The 17291-nt window shown below is 41.8% G+C and overlaps 1 pseudogene; it reads right to left on the bottom strand.

Moving 5' to 3' along the window:
• Positions 1 to 2362: 2362 nt before the first annotated feature.
• On the bottom strand, positions 2363 to 2480 carry LOC126106953 (5S ribosomal RNA; annotated as a pseudogene).
• Positions 2481 to 17291: the final 14811 nt, after the last annotated feature.

Genomic DNA, 17291 nt, shown 5'->3' with positions numbered 1-17291 from the left:
AAAGTGTCTCACAATTGAACAGAAGGAACGCCGAAGAATGATTTGTTCTGACATCCTGGAAAACATTAAAAGTGATCCCACCTTCTTACAAAATGTTATTACTTGCGATAAATCGTGGTTTTTTACTTACGATCCCGAAACTAAACGCCAATCGATGCATTGGAAAACTCCTGGTTCTCCACGACAAAAAAAAAGCACGAATGTCAAAATCGAAATTCAAGGCAATGATGATTTTTTTTTTGACATCAAAGGGATTGTGCACATTGATTGGGTACCAGAGGGACAAACAGTGAATCAGCATTACTACATTAGCGTCCTGGCTACCCTACGTGAGCAAGTACGGAGAAAACGGAACGATTTGTGGAGAAAAAAGTCATGGATTCTTCACCAAGACAATGCCCCAGCTCACAGTGCGTTGTCAGTGAAGACGTTCTTGGCAAAACACAACATTCCCATCTTAGATCATCCACCCTACTCACCTGATTTGGCCCCCTGTGACTTTTTTCTTTTCCCTAAAGTCAAGTCAGCTTTGAAAGGAACTAGATTTGAGACTGTTGAAGCAGTAAAAGAAAAAACGACGGAAGTAATGTATGGACTTACCGAAAATGATCTGCAGCATTGCTATGAACGCTGGAAAATTCGTATGGAGCGGTGTAGAGACCGAGGAGGAGAGTACATTGAAGGAGATAACATGAAATTGTAAATAATTGTAAATAAATGTTTTTTCCAGCATCAGTCCGGTTTTTTTCTAGCCGCACCTCGTATCTCCAAGCTGCCCATGTCGCCAAAACGCCCGACCAACTTCACACCACAGCATATAGGGGTCATCACGCTCGTTCGGCAGACGTTGACGCTCGTCTCCCAGCGAATGTCACGTGATCTCGACGGTTACCCGTCTAAGGCTAACAACCAGCTCGCTTTGGCCGCCAACCCGGAAGATAAGACACGCGAAAAGCAAAGATAGCTTAGCTCAACCACAATCGATCTCAACGATACATGAACGAAATAACACTGGCGCCAGCTCGCCACGGCTCACGGGTATCCATGAAAGAATGATCAACTTATAAATTTTAACTGTATAAACTGCAATTTTGACTGTATCAACTGCAAGCGAAGTAGAGTCTTGGTTGAAAGTGATTCAAAAAGTTTTAGATAAGCGCGTCTTCGAGTACTGTTTTGCTGTTTTCCATCTTGCAGCGTCACATACGCCGCTACCCAAAATGGTAACTCTAAGCGTTCAAAAAATGTTCAAATGTGTGTGAAATCTTACGGGACTTAACTGCTAAGGTCATCAGTCCCTAAGCTTACACACTACTTAGCCTAAAGTATCCTAAGGACAAACACACACACCCATGCCCGAGGGAGGACTCGAACCTCCGCCGAGACCAGCCGCACAGTCCATCACTGCAGCGCTTAACTCTAAGCGTGAAGCGGTTTGTGTTCTGTTGTTTGTAAGAGTCAATGTGTGATTTTATTTCAATCTTTGTTTCGTTTAAAGTTTAAACGTGATCCACATCTGACAAAAACATCCGGCAAGTGTATAGGCAGTTCGAAACAACTGGATGAGTGTATAAAGATAAAAGCTCGGGACGACCAAAAGTGTCTAAAGGGGATGTGATAGTGTCAGGATATCTTACCTTTGTACTGCTAAGAAGCTTGTTGGGAAAGCAAGTATTTAACTTGACGTGTGGAAGTTTTTAAGAAAAATTTTACATTCGCATCCATACTCGCTGGTATGTAAATGTGTGTGAAATCTTATGGGACTTATCTGCTAAGGTCATCAGTCCCTAAGATTACACACTACTTAGCCTAAAGTATTCTAAGGACTAACACACACACACCCATGCCCGAGGGAGGACTCGAACCTCCCCCGGGACCAGCCGCACAGTCCATGACTGCAGCGCCTGAGACCGCTCGGCTAATCCCGCACGGCTTGCTGGTATGTACTTCAATCCTTTCAGATCTGAATTTATCTGGAGAAGAAAAATTTTTCACTCAGTGGTAATGCTCTTAGGCGATTTTTTAAATGATTTTAGATGCCAGATTTATACAAAAATATGTACCCGTTTTCAAAACGTACTTTGTACACTTGGGTTCACTTTATCGACTAAAATAATTAACTGCAAAATATTCTCTATTGAGATAAAAAAAAAAAACCTCTAGAACAGTCCATGAAGGCCCAACGGTACCGACCGGCCGCCGTGTCATCCTCGACACATAGGCGTCACTGTATGCGGATATGGAGGGTCATGTGGTCAGCACACCGTTCTCCAGGGCGTATGTCAGTTTCCGAGACCGGAGCCGCTACTTCTCAACCAAGTAGCTCCTCAGTTTGCCTCACAAGGGCTGAGTGCAGCCCGCTTGCCAACAGCGCTCGGCAGACCGGATGGTCACCCATCCAAGTGCTAGCCCAGCCCACCGACGCTTAACTTCGGTGATCTGACGGGAACCCGTGTTACCACCGTGGCAAGGCCGTTAGCTCTGTATTGAAATGAATAGTAAAATAATCATTCGATAATTACGATTTAAAATAACAATAACAATATTCAGTTGTTGTTGTGGTCTTCAGTCCTGAGACTGGTTTGATGCAGCTCTCCATGCTACTCTATCCTGTGCAAGCTTCTTCATCTCCCAGTACCTACTGCAACCTACATCCTTCTGAATCTGCTTAGTGTATTCATCTCTTGGTCTCCCCCTACGATTTTTACCCTCCACGCTGCCCTCCAATGTTAAATTTGTGATCCCTCGATGCCTCAGAACATGTCCTACCAACCGATCCCTTCTTCTAGTCAAGTTGTGCCACAAACTTCTCTTCTCCCCAATCCTATTCAATACCTCCTCATTAGTTACGTGATCTACCCACCTTATCTTCAGCATTCTTCTGTAGCACCACATTTCGAAAGCTTCTATTCTCTTCTTGTCCAAACTAGTTATCGTCCATGTTTCACTTCCGTACATGGCTACACTCCTCAAGTACATCGCCCTTGTATAAACCCTCTATATACTCCTTCCACCTTTCTGCGTTCCCTTCTTTGCTTAGAACTGGGTTGCCATCTGAGCTCTTGATATTCATACAAGTGGTTCTCTTCTCTCCAAAGGTCTCTTTAATTTTCCTGTAGGCAGTATCTATCTTACCCCTAGTGAGACAAGCCTCTACATCCTTACATTTGTCCTCTAGCCATCCCTGCTTAGCCATTTTGCACTTCTTGTCGATCTCATTTTTGAGACGTTTGTATTCCTTTTTACCTGCTTCATTTACTGCATTTTTACATTTTCTCCTTTCATCAATTAAATTCAATATTTCTTCTGTTACCCAAGGATTTCTATTAGCCCTCGTCTTTTTACCTACTTGATCCTCTGCTGCCTTCACTACTTCATCCCTCAGAGCTACCCATTCTTCTTCTACTGTATTTCTTTCCCCCATTCCTGTCAATTGTTCCCTTATGCTCTCCCTGAAACTCTCTACAACCTCTGGTTCTTTCAGTTTATCCAAGTCCCATCTCCTTAAATTCCCACCTTTTTGCAGTTTCTTTAGTTTCAATCTGCAGTTCATAACCAATAGATTGTGGTCAGAATCCACATCTGCCCCAGGAAATGTCTTACAATTTAAAACCTGGTTCCTAAATCTCTGTCTTACCATTATATAATCTATCTGATACCTTTTAGTATCTCCAGGATTCTTCCAGGAATACAACCTTCTTTTATGATTCTTGAACCAAGTGTTGGCTATGATTAAGTTATGCTTTGTGCAAAATTCTACAAGGCGGCTTCCTCTTTCATTCCTTCCCCCCAATCCATATTCACCTACTATGTTTCCTTCTCTCCCTTTTCCTACTGACGAATTCCAGTCACCCATGACTATTAAATTTTCGTCTCCCTTCACTACCTGAATAATTTCTTTTATCTCGTCATACATTTCATCTATTTCTTCATCATCTGCAGAGGTAGTTGGCATATAAACTTGTACTACTGTAGTAGGCATGGGCTTTGTGTCTATCTTGGCCACAATAATGCGTTGACTATGCTGTTTGTAGTAGCTAACCCGCACTCCTATTTTTTTTATTCATTATTAAACCTACTCCTGCATTACCCCTATTTGATTTTGTATTTATAACCCTGTAATCACCTGACCAAAAGTCTTGTTCCTCCTGCCACCGAACTTCACTAATTCCCACTGTATCTAACTTTAACCTATCCATTTCCCTTTTTAAATTTTCTAACCTACCTGCCCGATTAAGGGATCTGACATTCCACGCTCCGATCCGTAGAACGCCAGTTTTCTTTCTCCTGATAACGACGTCCTCCTGAGTAGTCCCCGCCCGGAGATCCGAATGGGGGACTATTTTACCTCCGGAATATTTTACCCAAGAGGACGCCATCATCATTTAATCATACAGTAGAGCTGCATGTCCTCGGGAAAAATTACGGCTGTAGTTTCCCCTTGCTTTCAGCCGTTCGCAGTACCAGCACAGCAAGGCCGTTTTGGTTAATGTTACAAGGCCAGATGAGTCAATCATCCAGACTGTTGCCCCTGCAACTACTGAAAGGCTGCTGCCCCTCTTCAGGAACCACACGTTTGTCTGGCCTCTCAACAGATACCCCTCCGTTGTGGTTGCACCTACGGTACGGCCATCTGTATCGCTGAGGCACGCAAGCCTCCCCACCAACGGCAAGGTCCATGGTTCATGGGGGGAAATTATACAATAGAGTATAGCGAACCAACCACATCTGCGTATTCTAATGAACACGAACTGCTGAGTACTGCTACAGTGGCTAGCTGATATTTTCGTACGGATGCCCAACAGTTGCCAGCACTGGCGCATGACGAAGACACTGAACGTTCACATAAGTGTTCCTCAGGTTTCCAGTCGGAAAAAATATTCCTGTTGCAACTAAGACACAGTAAAAGTTAATATACACGATTGTAGCAAGTGGGTTTGGAAGGGTTCTACCCAGTTGGCGCCGGTGCACGTTATGACTTTGTAAGTGAAGTGTTGCAGTGGGAAGATGACTTTCTTCATCATGTTATTTCATATTACTTTGAAGGTAAATACCCATAACGTTCGTATCTGGTGGTCAGAACATCCTCATCAACATGTACAATATAAAAGTGCTTCCTCAAAATTAAACCTCTTTTTTGCGTCATCAAGTGTACAGGCCACTTTTTTCAGTGAAGATACCGTATCACAGGTGGCTTAGCTGGATATTGTACAAGCATGGTGTCGTATCGTACAAAGATCGCGTTGCCACACTGAGGTCAATGAAGTGTCGAGGTAGCAAGAGTTCCGTCCCAGTTCGAGACTTCAGATACAGCAGTCAACGTCACCGTCTTGGGTCAACACGATAGTTAAAGTTTCTGGTGGATTTGTTCATTTCAATGTGGAACATTGTACTACAAGACAACAGTGTTAATCAGTCCGTCGAGTGACGCTTTAATAGTCAGTAACAGTCGTAACTTTCAGGCAATCCTGTGGCAAAGACCTGTGTCAAAGTTAATTAAATCCTTTATTCACTTATGAAATAAAGTGAACCAGTATTTCATGTGTTCTAGATTAATGCATCACCTAACGAGCAATCAAAGAACGCACCGTTGTTGCTGGACGATTGTAGTTTTGTCTGGTCACAACAAATGCCTCTTTACCCGGTTGCAAGGTGAAGCTGATAGCTTTATTTGGCAACAAGAAGGAACAAGTCCCCAGCGACGTCTCTTTGTACGAGACCTTGACCGTTGGACTGCTCGTAATGGTTAGTGCGATAGAACTCTTTTCCGCTGGCCACCACGTTCACCTGACATCACGAGGGGAGTTATTAACCCTTAGGGCTTACTAAAAGATTCTACCTACCACCACTACCTCATGATCTGCCAGAGCTGAGACTACCGCGTCCATGACTCCAGACTCGTGTGCCAAAGTATGGGATGAACTGGATTTTAGGTTGGATGTGTGTCATATAACTTCAGTTTCACTTATTGAATATTGGTAAGTTCAAAATGGTTCAAATGGCTCTGAGCACTATGCGACTTAACTGCTGAGGTCATCAGTCGCCTAGAACTTAGAACTAATTAAACCTAACTAACCTAAGGACATCATACACATCCATGCCCGAGGCAGGATTCGAACCTGAGACCGTAGCAGTCGCGCGGCTCCGGACTGCGCGCCTAGAACCGCGAGACTACCGCGGCCGGCCATATTGGTAAGAAAAGTTATTTTAACTTCAGCTTGATGTATGACTTACTGTAAATAGTCCGAATGAAACTGTGATAATTTACAGGGTGCCACAGAAAAACGGGAACATTTCCACAATCCAATAAAACTAGAAGTGATGAAGGAAATAAATTGCATTCATAGTAAATGAAACCTTACAACTTTGCCATTTACGAAACGTTGACGGCATTTATCGTTTTTTAAAAAATTACATCCTTAGGAAGGCCTCCTCCTGTACGAATACATTCGTGAAATCTGCTGTTGAGATTCCTCACTGAGCGCTGCAACATCTCAGCTGGGATACTGTGAACTGCATCCAGAATTCTCTCCTTTAACTCGGGGTTCTTGGTCGAGTCATGTAGACTTTGCTCTTGACGTAGCCCCACAAGAAAAAAAAAACGGAGAAGAGATTCTTTTGCCTATCCAGCAAGGATGTACGCAGACTTACTTTTCGGCTTGCTCGGGCCAATAATATACCAAACTCCTTCAACAGAGAAAATGAGTTTGCTGGAACAAAAGTAGTTCAAGAAGTTTAAAGAGGAACCCCTCTATATCTTTAAGAACGCCTGAATCAACATCTTTGTCGAGAGTGAGCGGTTTCAACAAAGAAAGTGTGTCTCAGTTCTTTGACATTTCAGAAGGAGAGTTTAAACGATGTTCCCAAAAACGTGACAGAATTTGCAGCTGTGATTAGACAGGACTGATGGTTGTACAGTCAAACAGGTCAAGGTTGTAGCAAAGAATGGGAAGCAGAAAATAGCGTCGCTTTTTTCGGCTGAACGGGGAAGGTTAGTCACCGTCGTTGTTTTCATGAGTGATTTACCGCCGCTCCTGATGTTCCTAAGGCAGACTATGAAGAATGAGCCAGTGGACGGAGCACTCCTTGGATGCACAACCTACTGCCATAAATTTGGGTGGATCCAGATGTACACATTCACCAAATGGTTTAAACATTTTGTAGCAATTACCGAACCTTCTTCATCAAAACCAGTCCTCTTAATACCTGATAGTAATTATTCGCATTCTAGACATTTAGATGTCATTAGTTATGCAAAGGAGCATAACGTTTCAACTATGTTCCTCCCTTCATACAGTTCTCGTAAACTGCAATCATTAGGTGTTGCATTTATACATCCACTAAAGACTATGCACAACGTCAAAATACGGACATTTCTGATATTTCTGGAAATGACGCAGAAATAGAGGAGATGTCTAGTGAAAGTACATCTGTGGAGTATGCCTAGTGTATTTAGTATCGGAAGGTACGGTTAAAACATACTAATGGTGCCTAGGTCCTCTGACAAACACGCAAGTTATAGGCCCATGAACAATATGCTGGAAACCCAAAAAAGCAGTTCAGCTGTGGGAAGTCTGTGAAAAAAATGTGCTGTTGAAGACAAAATGTTAACTGAGACTCCTTAAATGTGATTCAAAAAATGTGTCAATTAACGATAAAATCCAAATAGGATATTGATTTAAAGTGTTTACATGTTATAATATTCACTTACTACAAACATCTGTTAAACTAAATTGCTCGATATTAAATTTCCTCATGTATGGATTGGAGAATTTATTACTGGGATCATTATGTGCCCAGTGTTGAACAACTGCACGTATATGAACTTTGGTTTACTGCAATTAACATTACAGCTTGTTTATTTTCTGTCTTGAATACGATATTTCCAAGTAAGTGAGGAACTGTTCTGTCAACTACCACTATTATATTTCAAGCACAAATGCAATGCATTAAGTAGATATAAAAAACATTCCACATTGTGACACTTTACTCTACGAGTTATGAAATAAATAGACGATATGGGGCAGACATTGATGGGTAATATTAAACACAGCTACAGCTTTGTTACTTCTCTCACCTATAAGCATAGAAGCTAACCAAGTTGTTTCTCTGCCATTGAGTATTGCCCTCAACGGCCTTGCAATTGGTATCAACGGAAAGAGCGTGCGTCACACTTACGTGACCAGTCGAAGATGGGCTAGGAATAAACGATGACGAACAAAGTGAAACGACTTTTATCTTCACCACTGACTACTCTTTCAGTGGTCAGAAGATCTACGTTTCAAAGGTTTGAAGCTGACCCCATGAAATCAAAGTGGACTTCCATGTCGCCTTGAGAACAAATGTAGGTGATATTACACACAGAAATGATATTTGAGACAGCCTGTATGACATCTTCCTGTCTATTGATAACATTCTTCTTGAGAATGGGCCAATGATAATTTTCGGAGCCAGTATTATCAGAAGTATGTATTACTGTTCGACATTCAACCATAATAACTTTGATATTCCGCTGTCGCACCATTCAGTAACTTTATCAAGAACCCTGTGAAGAAGGAAACAACTGCAAAATTTGTTAAATTAAAAAGTCTAATTTAAATTACATGTATTTTTATAGTTATTTGACAACATACTTTAGATAGTCAGTGAAGACATAATCTCAACTACATGGAATGTTATATAATATAAGATACTATCATCCTCGATTGCGGTAATGAAACCAACCTTTACCTAGGTTTCAGCCCAAGTAATTGATCCTTAGTGGTGACTTAGTACCTACGTACCGCATTTTTAAAATGTGACTACGCCTATTCAGGCTGTTTTAGTTTTATTTCTAGACCATGCCCTCGTAGACATATTATTGAATCAGGTTTATCTTCTGAAGAAGGTTCAATTACTTGGACTGAAACCTAGGTAAGGTTGGTTTCATTATCGCAATCGAGGCTGATAGTCTCTTATATATTAGATTATCATGATTTCTGACTGGGCTGCAATGTTGAAACTGACGAAAACCGCATTTTAAATACATGTTTAAACGATATATTTGTAAAGATATTTTAAAAGATTTAGATTTTTGATGTGTTTTCACAGATATTAGATATAGAATTTTATCAAGTGCGAGAATAACACATGCCCATAAAAGCGGAGATCGAAACGTATATTTCTGTTTCTTGTAGCAGTTTAAATTTCGTAACAAAAAGTAGTAATTTACCAAAGTTCGATTAATAATGTAGCAAGTGAAATTCAATCAGTGACTGGTTACAATGGACCTTATGTCGCTCAAGAAAAATACTACATTAACTTTGGATGCACATTACTGTAGAAGTTACAATGTTACTATCTGCTTGGTTACCATGGAGGTATAATAAGGGGAGATGGCGCTACAGACTTAAGTTCTACGTTGCTTTGGGGCCGGCCCCAAAAATTTAGCAGACTCCTGTTTATGATTGCTTCTTGTTCTTAAATTCTGTCGTATGCGCATAACAGTTGTTATAAACAGAAAAGTCAAATGCTTTCATGAATAGCACAGCCTCAGGAAGGTATTTCTGCTGATCGAAAATGCATATTTGACCCAGTAATATGACGAATTTCACGTCACTAATACGTTTCGAATAACCAACAAGACAAGAATGTGATGTAAAAAAACTGCTTTCGTAATACAGCGTTTTCCTTACGATGGACTGACGAAACTGATTTTGGGTCTATATTCTCATCCGGAAAACGATGAGAACACAGTTTCGTCTGTTTTCAGTATTTAATTCTCACAGCTTTCGTCTCCGAGTTGCGCCGATAGGAAAACTTAAGTCAAACAAATAAAATAAAATCACTACAGTAAAACTAAACAGCACCAACAAAATTCATGTGTATAAAAGAAACTATGTGATTCCTTTGCACTTTAGAGTATCATGGGAATGATTAGTACAACAGTAAATGGCACAGACTGGCAATTTTTTTATCACAACAGTTCCACCAGAAGTTAATTTTTGGGGAACCAGCACGATGGGAATCGTCTTCAAATTTTTGTGACGTAATTACACCTCCCCTTAGTATACTTCCATGAATATTACAAACCAACTTATTCTCTGACAACGACAATCCAGTTAAGGGGTTCCGGAAAGGCTCAAAATCATGAAAAGTTCAATTTTTACTTTTTTGCGTTTTCTGAATCTGCAGACTATTACCTATTAATAGATATATAATTTATTCAATTCCGAAGACTACAACTATTTTTAATTTTTTTTTTTGAAATGTCTTCTACATGGGCGTGACCCACTGTGGCGCTGTTAAACTGCTGTCAGCCGGCCGGAGTGGCCGAGCGGTTAAAGGCGCTACAGTCTGGAACCGCACGACCGCTACGGTCGCAGGTTCGAGTCCTGCCTCGGGCATGGATGTGTGTGATGTCCTTAGGTTAGTTAGGTTTAAGTAGTTCTAAGTTCTAGGGGACTTATGACCACAGCAGTTGAGTCCCATAGTGCTCAGAGCCATTTGAACCATTTAAACTGCTGTCAAATGGTGTTATTATTAACGTCCGTGTTCATCAGGTACATTTTAGTGATGTGAGATAAAGTATGTGTTGTAGTGCAGAAATTTGAGTGTATTGGACACGTACAGAAGCGAATGGGAACAAGACTTCGGCGACTGGAAGCTTCGTACAAAAAACAAAAACTCAGTGATGGTAAAGGGTTGGATGGGAAGGGAAGGTTAACTGACAGTGTAATTGACAAAATACAGAACTAATATGGAATGGCTATTAGGGAAAATACACAAAGTGTCGACGAAATGAAGAAGGCTGTTTGGGCTCTTTTTTTTCATGCTTCTTCAAGCGATGAAAATCCCCAACATAGCTTGTGTCCCAAAGAAGAAGACAGTTGGTGTAAATATAACAAAGGATTGCTAACTGGTGAAGTGTACACTCATAAGCATAGTCTGCCTCATGCAATAATGGAGGTGATAAAACCTATTTTCAGAGACTTAGCAGCACCTGAACTGTTGAAAAAGTGTATTCACGGAAAAATTCAAAACCCCAATGAAAGTGTAAATAGTGTTATATGGTCGAGAATTCCCCAGGACTGTATTTGTTGGAATAGAAACACTTCACTTTGGTGTGTATGATGCTGTTGCGACTTTCAATGATGGCAACATTGTAAGGTGCAAGGTATTTAGAAATATGGGAATGAAGATAGGTTCTAACATGGTACGAGCGATGCTTGCTTTAGACAAGAAACGCCTTCGGGCTGCAGACAGGACTGTAAAGAGTCTAGAAATACAAGCAAGAGTAAACAGGAGGAGGAACAAGAGGAAGCTGGAGGAGGAGTTTGCAGAGGATGAAGATAATCCATCCTATGGACCTGGAATGCACTAAAAAGTTAATCCAATCTTTGTCGCTCTATTCCCAAAACTTTTATTTTCTCATACTAATTACATGTTTTCTAAGAATCTTCCAAACATATTTGTTTCAAACTTTCAGTAAATGTTACACAGTACCTTCTGCATAATTTAACACAGCCTTTTTCCAAAAAACTGTATATTTTTGAATATATAAACAAAAAATTGCAAAAAAATGTTGTGAATTTTCATTACAATTGAAAAAAATCATCTTTAATAACTGAACTAAAATTTTGTAAAATCCCTGAGTTAAGTTGTAGCCCATATTCCAATAAATAATCTGTAAAGAGTTCAACTTCCTACCTCAAATACTTTGTGAGGAACGATGTAATTTATAAGCGTTATTTTAACATTGCAAGTATAGGGCGTTCCGGAGCCCCTTAAGCAACTCTAATGTTCTTTAAACGTAAGGCAGCAAACTGTAAAGCTAATATTTCTTTAATGTCACTGTAAGATGCCATATTGTCCCTCTTGTATGTTTCTCAGAGTAAATTCCAGAGTTTCTGATGATGCTCTTCTTACATAAAGAGCGAAATTGGTTAGTAAGGCATGCAAAGTGCGACTTGTGGCTGGCCTGAAAAACGTTATTCCCTGAAGATTACTACCACGAATGTCCCCAGAGCATAAAACTGATTTCTGCAAAAAATATGCTCCAGTTGTCCATTTCGCCTCCTCAGATGTTTAAGAAATTAAGTGTTCTGACTGTGACGCTAAAGACGAGGGTGGTTTGAAAAGTTCTCGGAACGGAACAGGAAAAAAGTACTTACATCACTGAAACTTTTTTTATTTTTCAATGTAGTATCGTTGTTGATTAATGCATTTGGTACAACGATGTTCCTGTACCTTGATCCCATCTCGAAAATGAGTTTCCTGCAGGCCTGCAAAATAGTTGTCAACTCCGGCTATCAGTTCTTCGTTTGAAGTGAATCTTCGTCCACCAAGAAAAATTTTCTGTTTTGGGAAGAGAGGGAAGTCTGGCGGAGTGATATCAAATGGATAAGGCGGGTGTGGAAACAATGCATACCATAGTTCGTGTAATTTTGCCGTGGCAAATATGTTCAGGCGTGCATTGTCTTGATGGAAGATGACTTTCTTAGTTGCTAAACCTGGCCTTTCTTTGCGTATCTTCTGTTGCTATTTGTCCAGCAGGTTAGCGAAGTATTCTCCAGTAATTGATTGCCCAGTGGGGAGATAATCTACAAACAGAATCCCCTTCGCATCCCAGAACACTGATGCCATGATCTTTCCCGCCGAAGGAACTCTCTTTGCTTTCTTTGGTGGCAGAGAATCAGCATGTTTCCACTGCTCTGACTGTTGTTTTGTCTCTGGGGTATAGTAGTGCACCCAAGTTTCATCTTTGGTCACAAACCGGCGCAAAAAATCTTGTTCGTTTCTCCTTAAAAGTGCCAAACATTGCTCCGATATGTCCATTCTCATGCGTTTTTCATCCAGCATCAAGAGCCGCGGCACGCATCTTTTTTTCATTTATAATTCTTCATTTAAATGTGATATACCTTTTGTAAAATGTTTGCATTATTCTGACTAATTGTTCAGTAATCAATAATCCAACGTCAGTGATGATGGGACCAGGCGAGGCGTAAAGATTTGTGTCGTTCAGTCATCAAGGGTACACGAGTGGGCCTTCGGTTCCGAAAGCCCATATCAATGATATTTCGTTTAATGGTTCGCACGCTCACACTTGTTGATGATCCAGCACTGAAATCTGCAACAATTTGCAGAATGGTTGCACATTTGTCACGTTGAACGATTTTCTTCAGCCGTCGTTGGAGCTATTTTTGCAGGATATTTTTCCGGCCGCAGCGATGTCGGAGATTTGATGTTTTTACCGGATACCTGATATTCACGGTACACTCGCGAAATGGTCGTGCCACTTCATCGCTACCTTGGAGATGCTGTGCCCCATCTCTCGTGCGCCAACTATGAAACCACGTGCAAACTCACTTAAATCTGGATAACCTGCCATTGTAGCAGCAGTAACCGATCTAACAACTTGTTGTCTTGCAACCTTTCCGGTGATTTCATCTCGTTGGCGACGTCTAACATCGCTACACTGCGTGGCGTTACGTACGTTCGGCGTCGTCTGAGGCCCATTCAGTCCACGTAGCGACTAAACAGAGTAAGTTACACAAGTCGTCACACACTAAGGCTTATTTAGCGTATGGCTGATACAGGCATATCATAAAATTAAATTACATACACGTATGTACGTATACTGCTGGCCATTAAAATTGCTACACCACGAACATGAAGTGCTACAGACGCGAAATTTAACCGACAGGAAGAAGGTGCTGTGATATGCAGATAATTAGCTTTTCAGAGCATTCACACAAGGGTGGCGCCGGTGGCGACACCTACAAAGTACTGACATGAGGAAAGCTTCCAACCGATTTCTCATACACAATCAGCAGTTGACCGGCGTTGCCTGGTGAAACGTTGTTGTGATGCCTCGTGTAAGCACGAGAAATGCGTACCATAACGTTTCCGACTTTGATAAAGGTCGGATTGTAGCCTATCGCGATTGCGGTTTATCGTATCGCGACATTGCTGCTCGCGTTGGTCGAGATCCAATGACTGTTAGCAGAATATGGAATCGGTGGGTTCAGGAGGGTAATACGGAACGCCGTTCTGGATCCCAACGGCGTCGTAGCAGTTGAGATGACATGCATCTTATCCGCATGGCTGTAACGGATCGAGCAGCCACGTCTCGATCCCTGAGTCAACAGATGGAGACGTTTGCAAGACAACAACCATCTGCACGAACAGTTCGACGACGTTTGTAGCAGCATGAACCATCAGCTCGGAGACCATGGCTGCGGTTACCCTTGACGCTACATCTCAGACATGAGCGCCTGCGATGGTGTACTCAGCGTTGAAGCTGGATGCACGAATGGCGAAACGTCATTTTTTCGGATGAATCCAGGTTCTGTTTACAGCATCATGATGGTCGCATCCGTGTTTGGCGACATCGCGGTGAACGCACATTGGAAGCGTGTATTCGTCATCGCCATACTGGCGTATCACCCGGCGTGATGGTATGGGGTGCCATTGGTTACACGTCTCGGTCACCTCTTGTACGCATTGACGGCACTTTGAACAGTGGACGTTACATTTCAGATGTGTTACGACCCGTGGCTCTACCTTTCATTCAATCCCTGCGAAACCCTACATTTGAGCAGGATAATGCACGACCGCATGTTGCAGGTCCTGTACGGGCCTTTCTGGATACAGAAAATGTTCGACTGCTGCCCTGGCCAGCACATTCTCCAGATCTCTCACCAATTGAAAACATCTGGTCATTGGTCGCCGTGCAACTGGCTCGTCACAATACGCCAGTCAGTACTCCTGATGAACTGTGGTATCGTGTTGAAGCTGCATGGGCAGCTGTACCTGTGCACGGCATCCAATCTCTGCTTGACTCAATGCCCAGGCGTATCAAGGTGGTTATTACGGTCTGGGGTGGTTGTTATTCTGGGTACTGATTTCTCAGGATCTATGCGCCCAAACTGCGTGAAAATGTAATCACATGACAGTTCTAGTATAATATATTTGTCCAATGAATACCCGTTTATCATCTGCATTTCTTCTTCGTGTAGCAATTTTAATGGCCAGTAGTGTAAGTTCTGGGGACTGATGACCTCAGAAGTTAAGTCCCATGGTGCTCAGTACCATTTGAACCATGTTTTAAATTTAGTAAATATTTCACTTATGACTGCTAAAGACTATGACATGGATGTGTATAGCAGAAGGCAACATGTAATCGCTGGCTGCTGTCATAAACTCGTGCTGGTGTAAAAGTGAAACATATTGGACCTCAAGAACATCACTGATTTATGGGCGATATTTTGCAGTACTGAAACCGTGTTTTTGTGGTGTCTAATCCATACACTATGCGCACATAGGCACAGACACTTAACGTCGCGAGGATGCTTCTCTTGCATTGACAGACTAAATTATTTTCATTTGCAGCGGAATAGTTATAAAGACCTAAGCTCCAATTACCTTCAATACATAAAGTACTGAGGACAAAAATGTATAGATATTATTTCTGTGGCCTACGAGTAATGCAATAGTGTACTAAAAAGGACCCTTGCAATTACTTTCATGTTTATAGAAAAAGTATTAAAATTTCTGATCTTAAAGAATGTCCAAATTTTGAACAGTTATAACATACACCACTTTCAAAAACATTTTGTGTCCATACCAATAACAATTTCTCCTTACAAGAAACATGAATAACTAACCAAAAAATAGTAATATTTTCCCATGAGATGCTACAGACAGATAACATAAAAGAGGTAACTTAAAAGGCGTAGGATTTTAATGTAGGTGGCCACATACTGTTTCTAGATTTTAAAAAGGCCTGCGGTAGCGTACAAGGACAGAAACTTGGATATATAATGTTGGAATTTCAAATAATCTTCCATGTTAATTAGATTAGTTACAATGTGTGTAGACGAAACTTTATGTTGAATACACACACCGACAGTAGGAACAGGAAACTTTATGGTGTACACAACACTGAGACAAGGGAACGACGTTTCACCTATTTTATCTGATTTAGCATTAGAGAAGATACACTATGTGATCAAAAGTATCCGGACACCTCGCTGAAAATGACTTACAAGTCCGTGACGCCCTCCATCGGTAATGCTAGAATTCAGTATGGTGTTGGCCGACCCTCAGCCTTGATGACAGCTTCCACTCTCGCAGGCATATGTTCAGACAGGTGCTGGAAGATTTTTTGGGGAATGGCAGCCCATTCTTCACGGAGTGCTGCACTGAGGTATTGATGTCGGTCGGTGAGGCCTGGCACCAAGTCGGCGTTGCAAAACATCCCAAAGGTGTTCTATAGAATTCAGGTGAGGACTCTGTGCAGGCCAATCCATTGCAGGGACGTTATTGTCACGTAACCACTCCGCCACAGGCCGGCCGCGCATTATGAACAGGTGCTCGATCGTGTTGAAAGATGCAATCGCCATCCCCGAATAGCTCTTCAACAGTGGGAAGCAAGAAGGTGTTTAAAACATCAATTTAGGTCTGTGCTGTGATAGTGCCACGCAGAACAACAACGGGTGAAAGCCCCTCCATGAAAAATACGACCACACCATAATACCACCGCATCCGAATTTTACTGTTGACGCTACACAACTGGCAGATGACGTTCACCGGGCATTCACCATACCCACACCCTGCCATCGGATCGCCAGATTGTGTACCGTGATTCGTCACCCCATACAACGTCTTTCCATTGTTCAATCTTTCAATGTTTACGCTCCTTACACCAAGCGAGGCGTCGTTTGGCATTTATCGGCGTGATGTGTCGCTTATAAGCAGCCGCTCCACCATGAACTATAAGTTTTCTCACCTCCTTACTTGCTGTCATAGTAATTGCAGTGGATCCTGATGCTGTTTGAAATTTCTGGCCTGTCACCAATTACGATCCTCTTCAACTGTCGGCGGTCTCTGTCAGTCAACACACGAGGTCGGCCTGTACGCTTTTGTGCTGGACGTGTCCCTTCACGTTTCCACTTCAGTATCATATCGGAAACATTGGACCTAAGGATGTTTACGAGTGTAGAAATCTCGTGTACAGACGTTTTGACGCAAGTGACACCCAAACACCTGGCGACGTTCGAAGTCCGTGAGTTCCGCGGAGCGCCCCGTTCTGCTCTCTCACGATGTCTAATGACTACTGAGGTCGCTGATATGGGGTACCTGACAGTAGGTGGTAGCACAATGTACTTAATATGAAAATTGTAGATTTTTGGGAGTGTGCGGATACTTTTGATCACATAGCGTATGTCGAAAATTTACTAAAACTAATTCACAAGGCATACTACAGAAGGGACTGACCATTAGTAGACATGCCTACGTATATGATGTAG

Source organism: Schistocerca cancellata, chromosome 10 (assembly GCF_023864275.1).
Source record: "Schistocerca cancellata isolate TAMUIC-IGC-003103 chromosome 10, iqSchCanc2.1, whole genome shotgun sequence".
Taxonomy (NCBI): domain Eukaryota; kingdom Metazoa; phylum Arthropoda; class Insecta; order Orthoptera; family Acrididae; genus Schistocerca; species Schistocerca cancellata.
The sequence above is the reverse complement of the archived record's forward strand: the minus strand, read 5'-3'. Positions and strand labels throughout refer to the sequence as shown.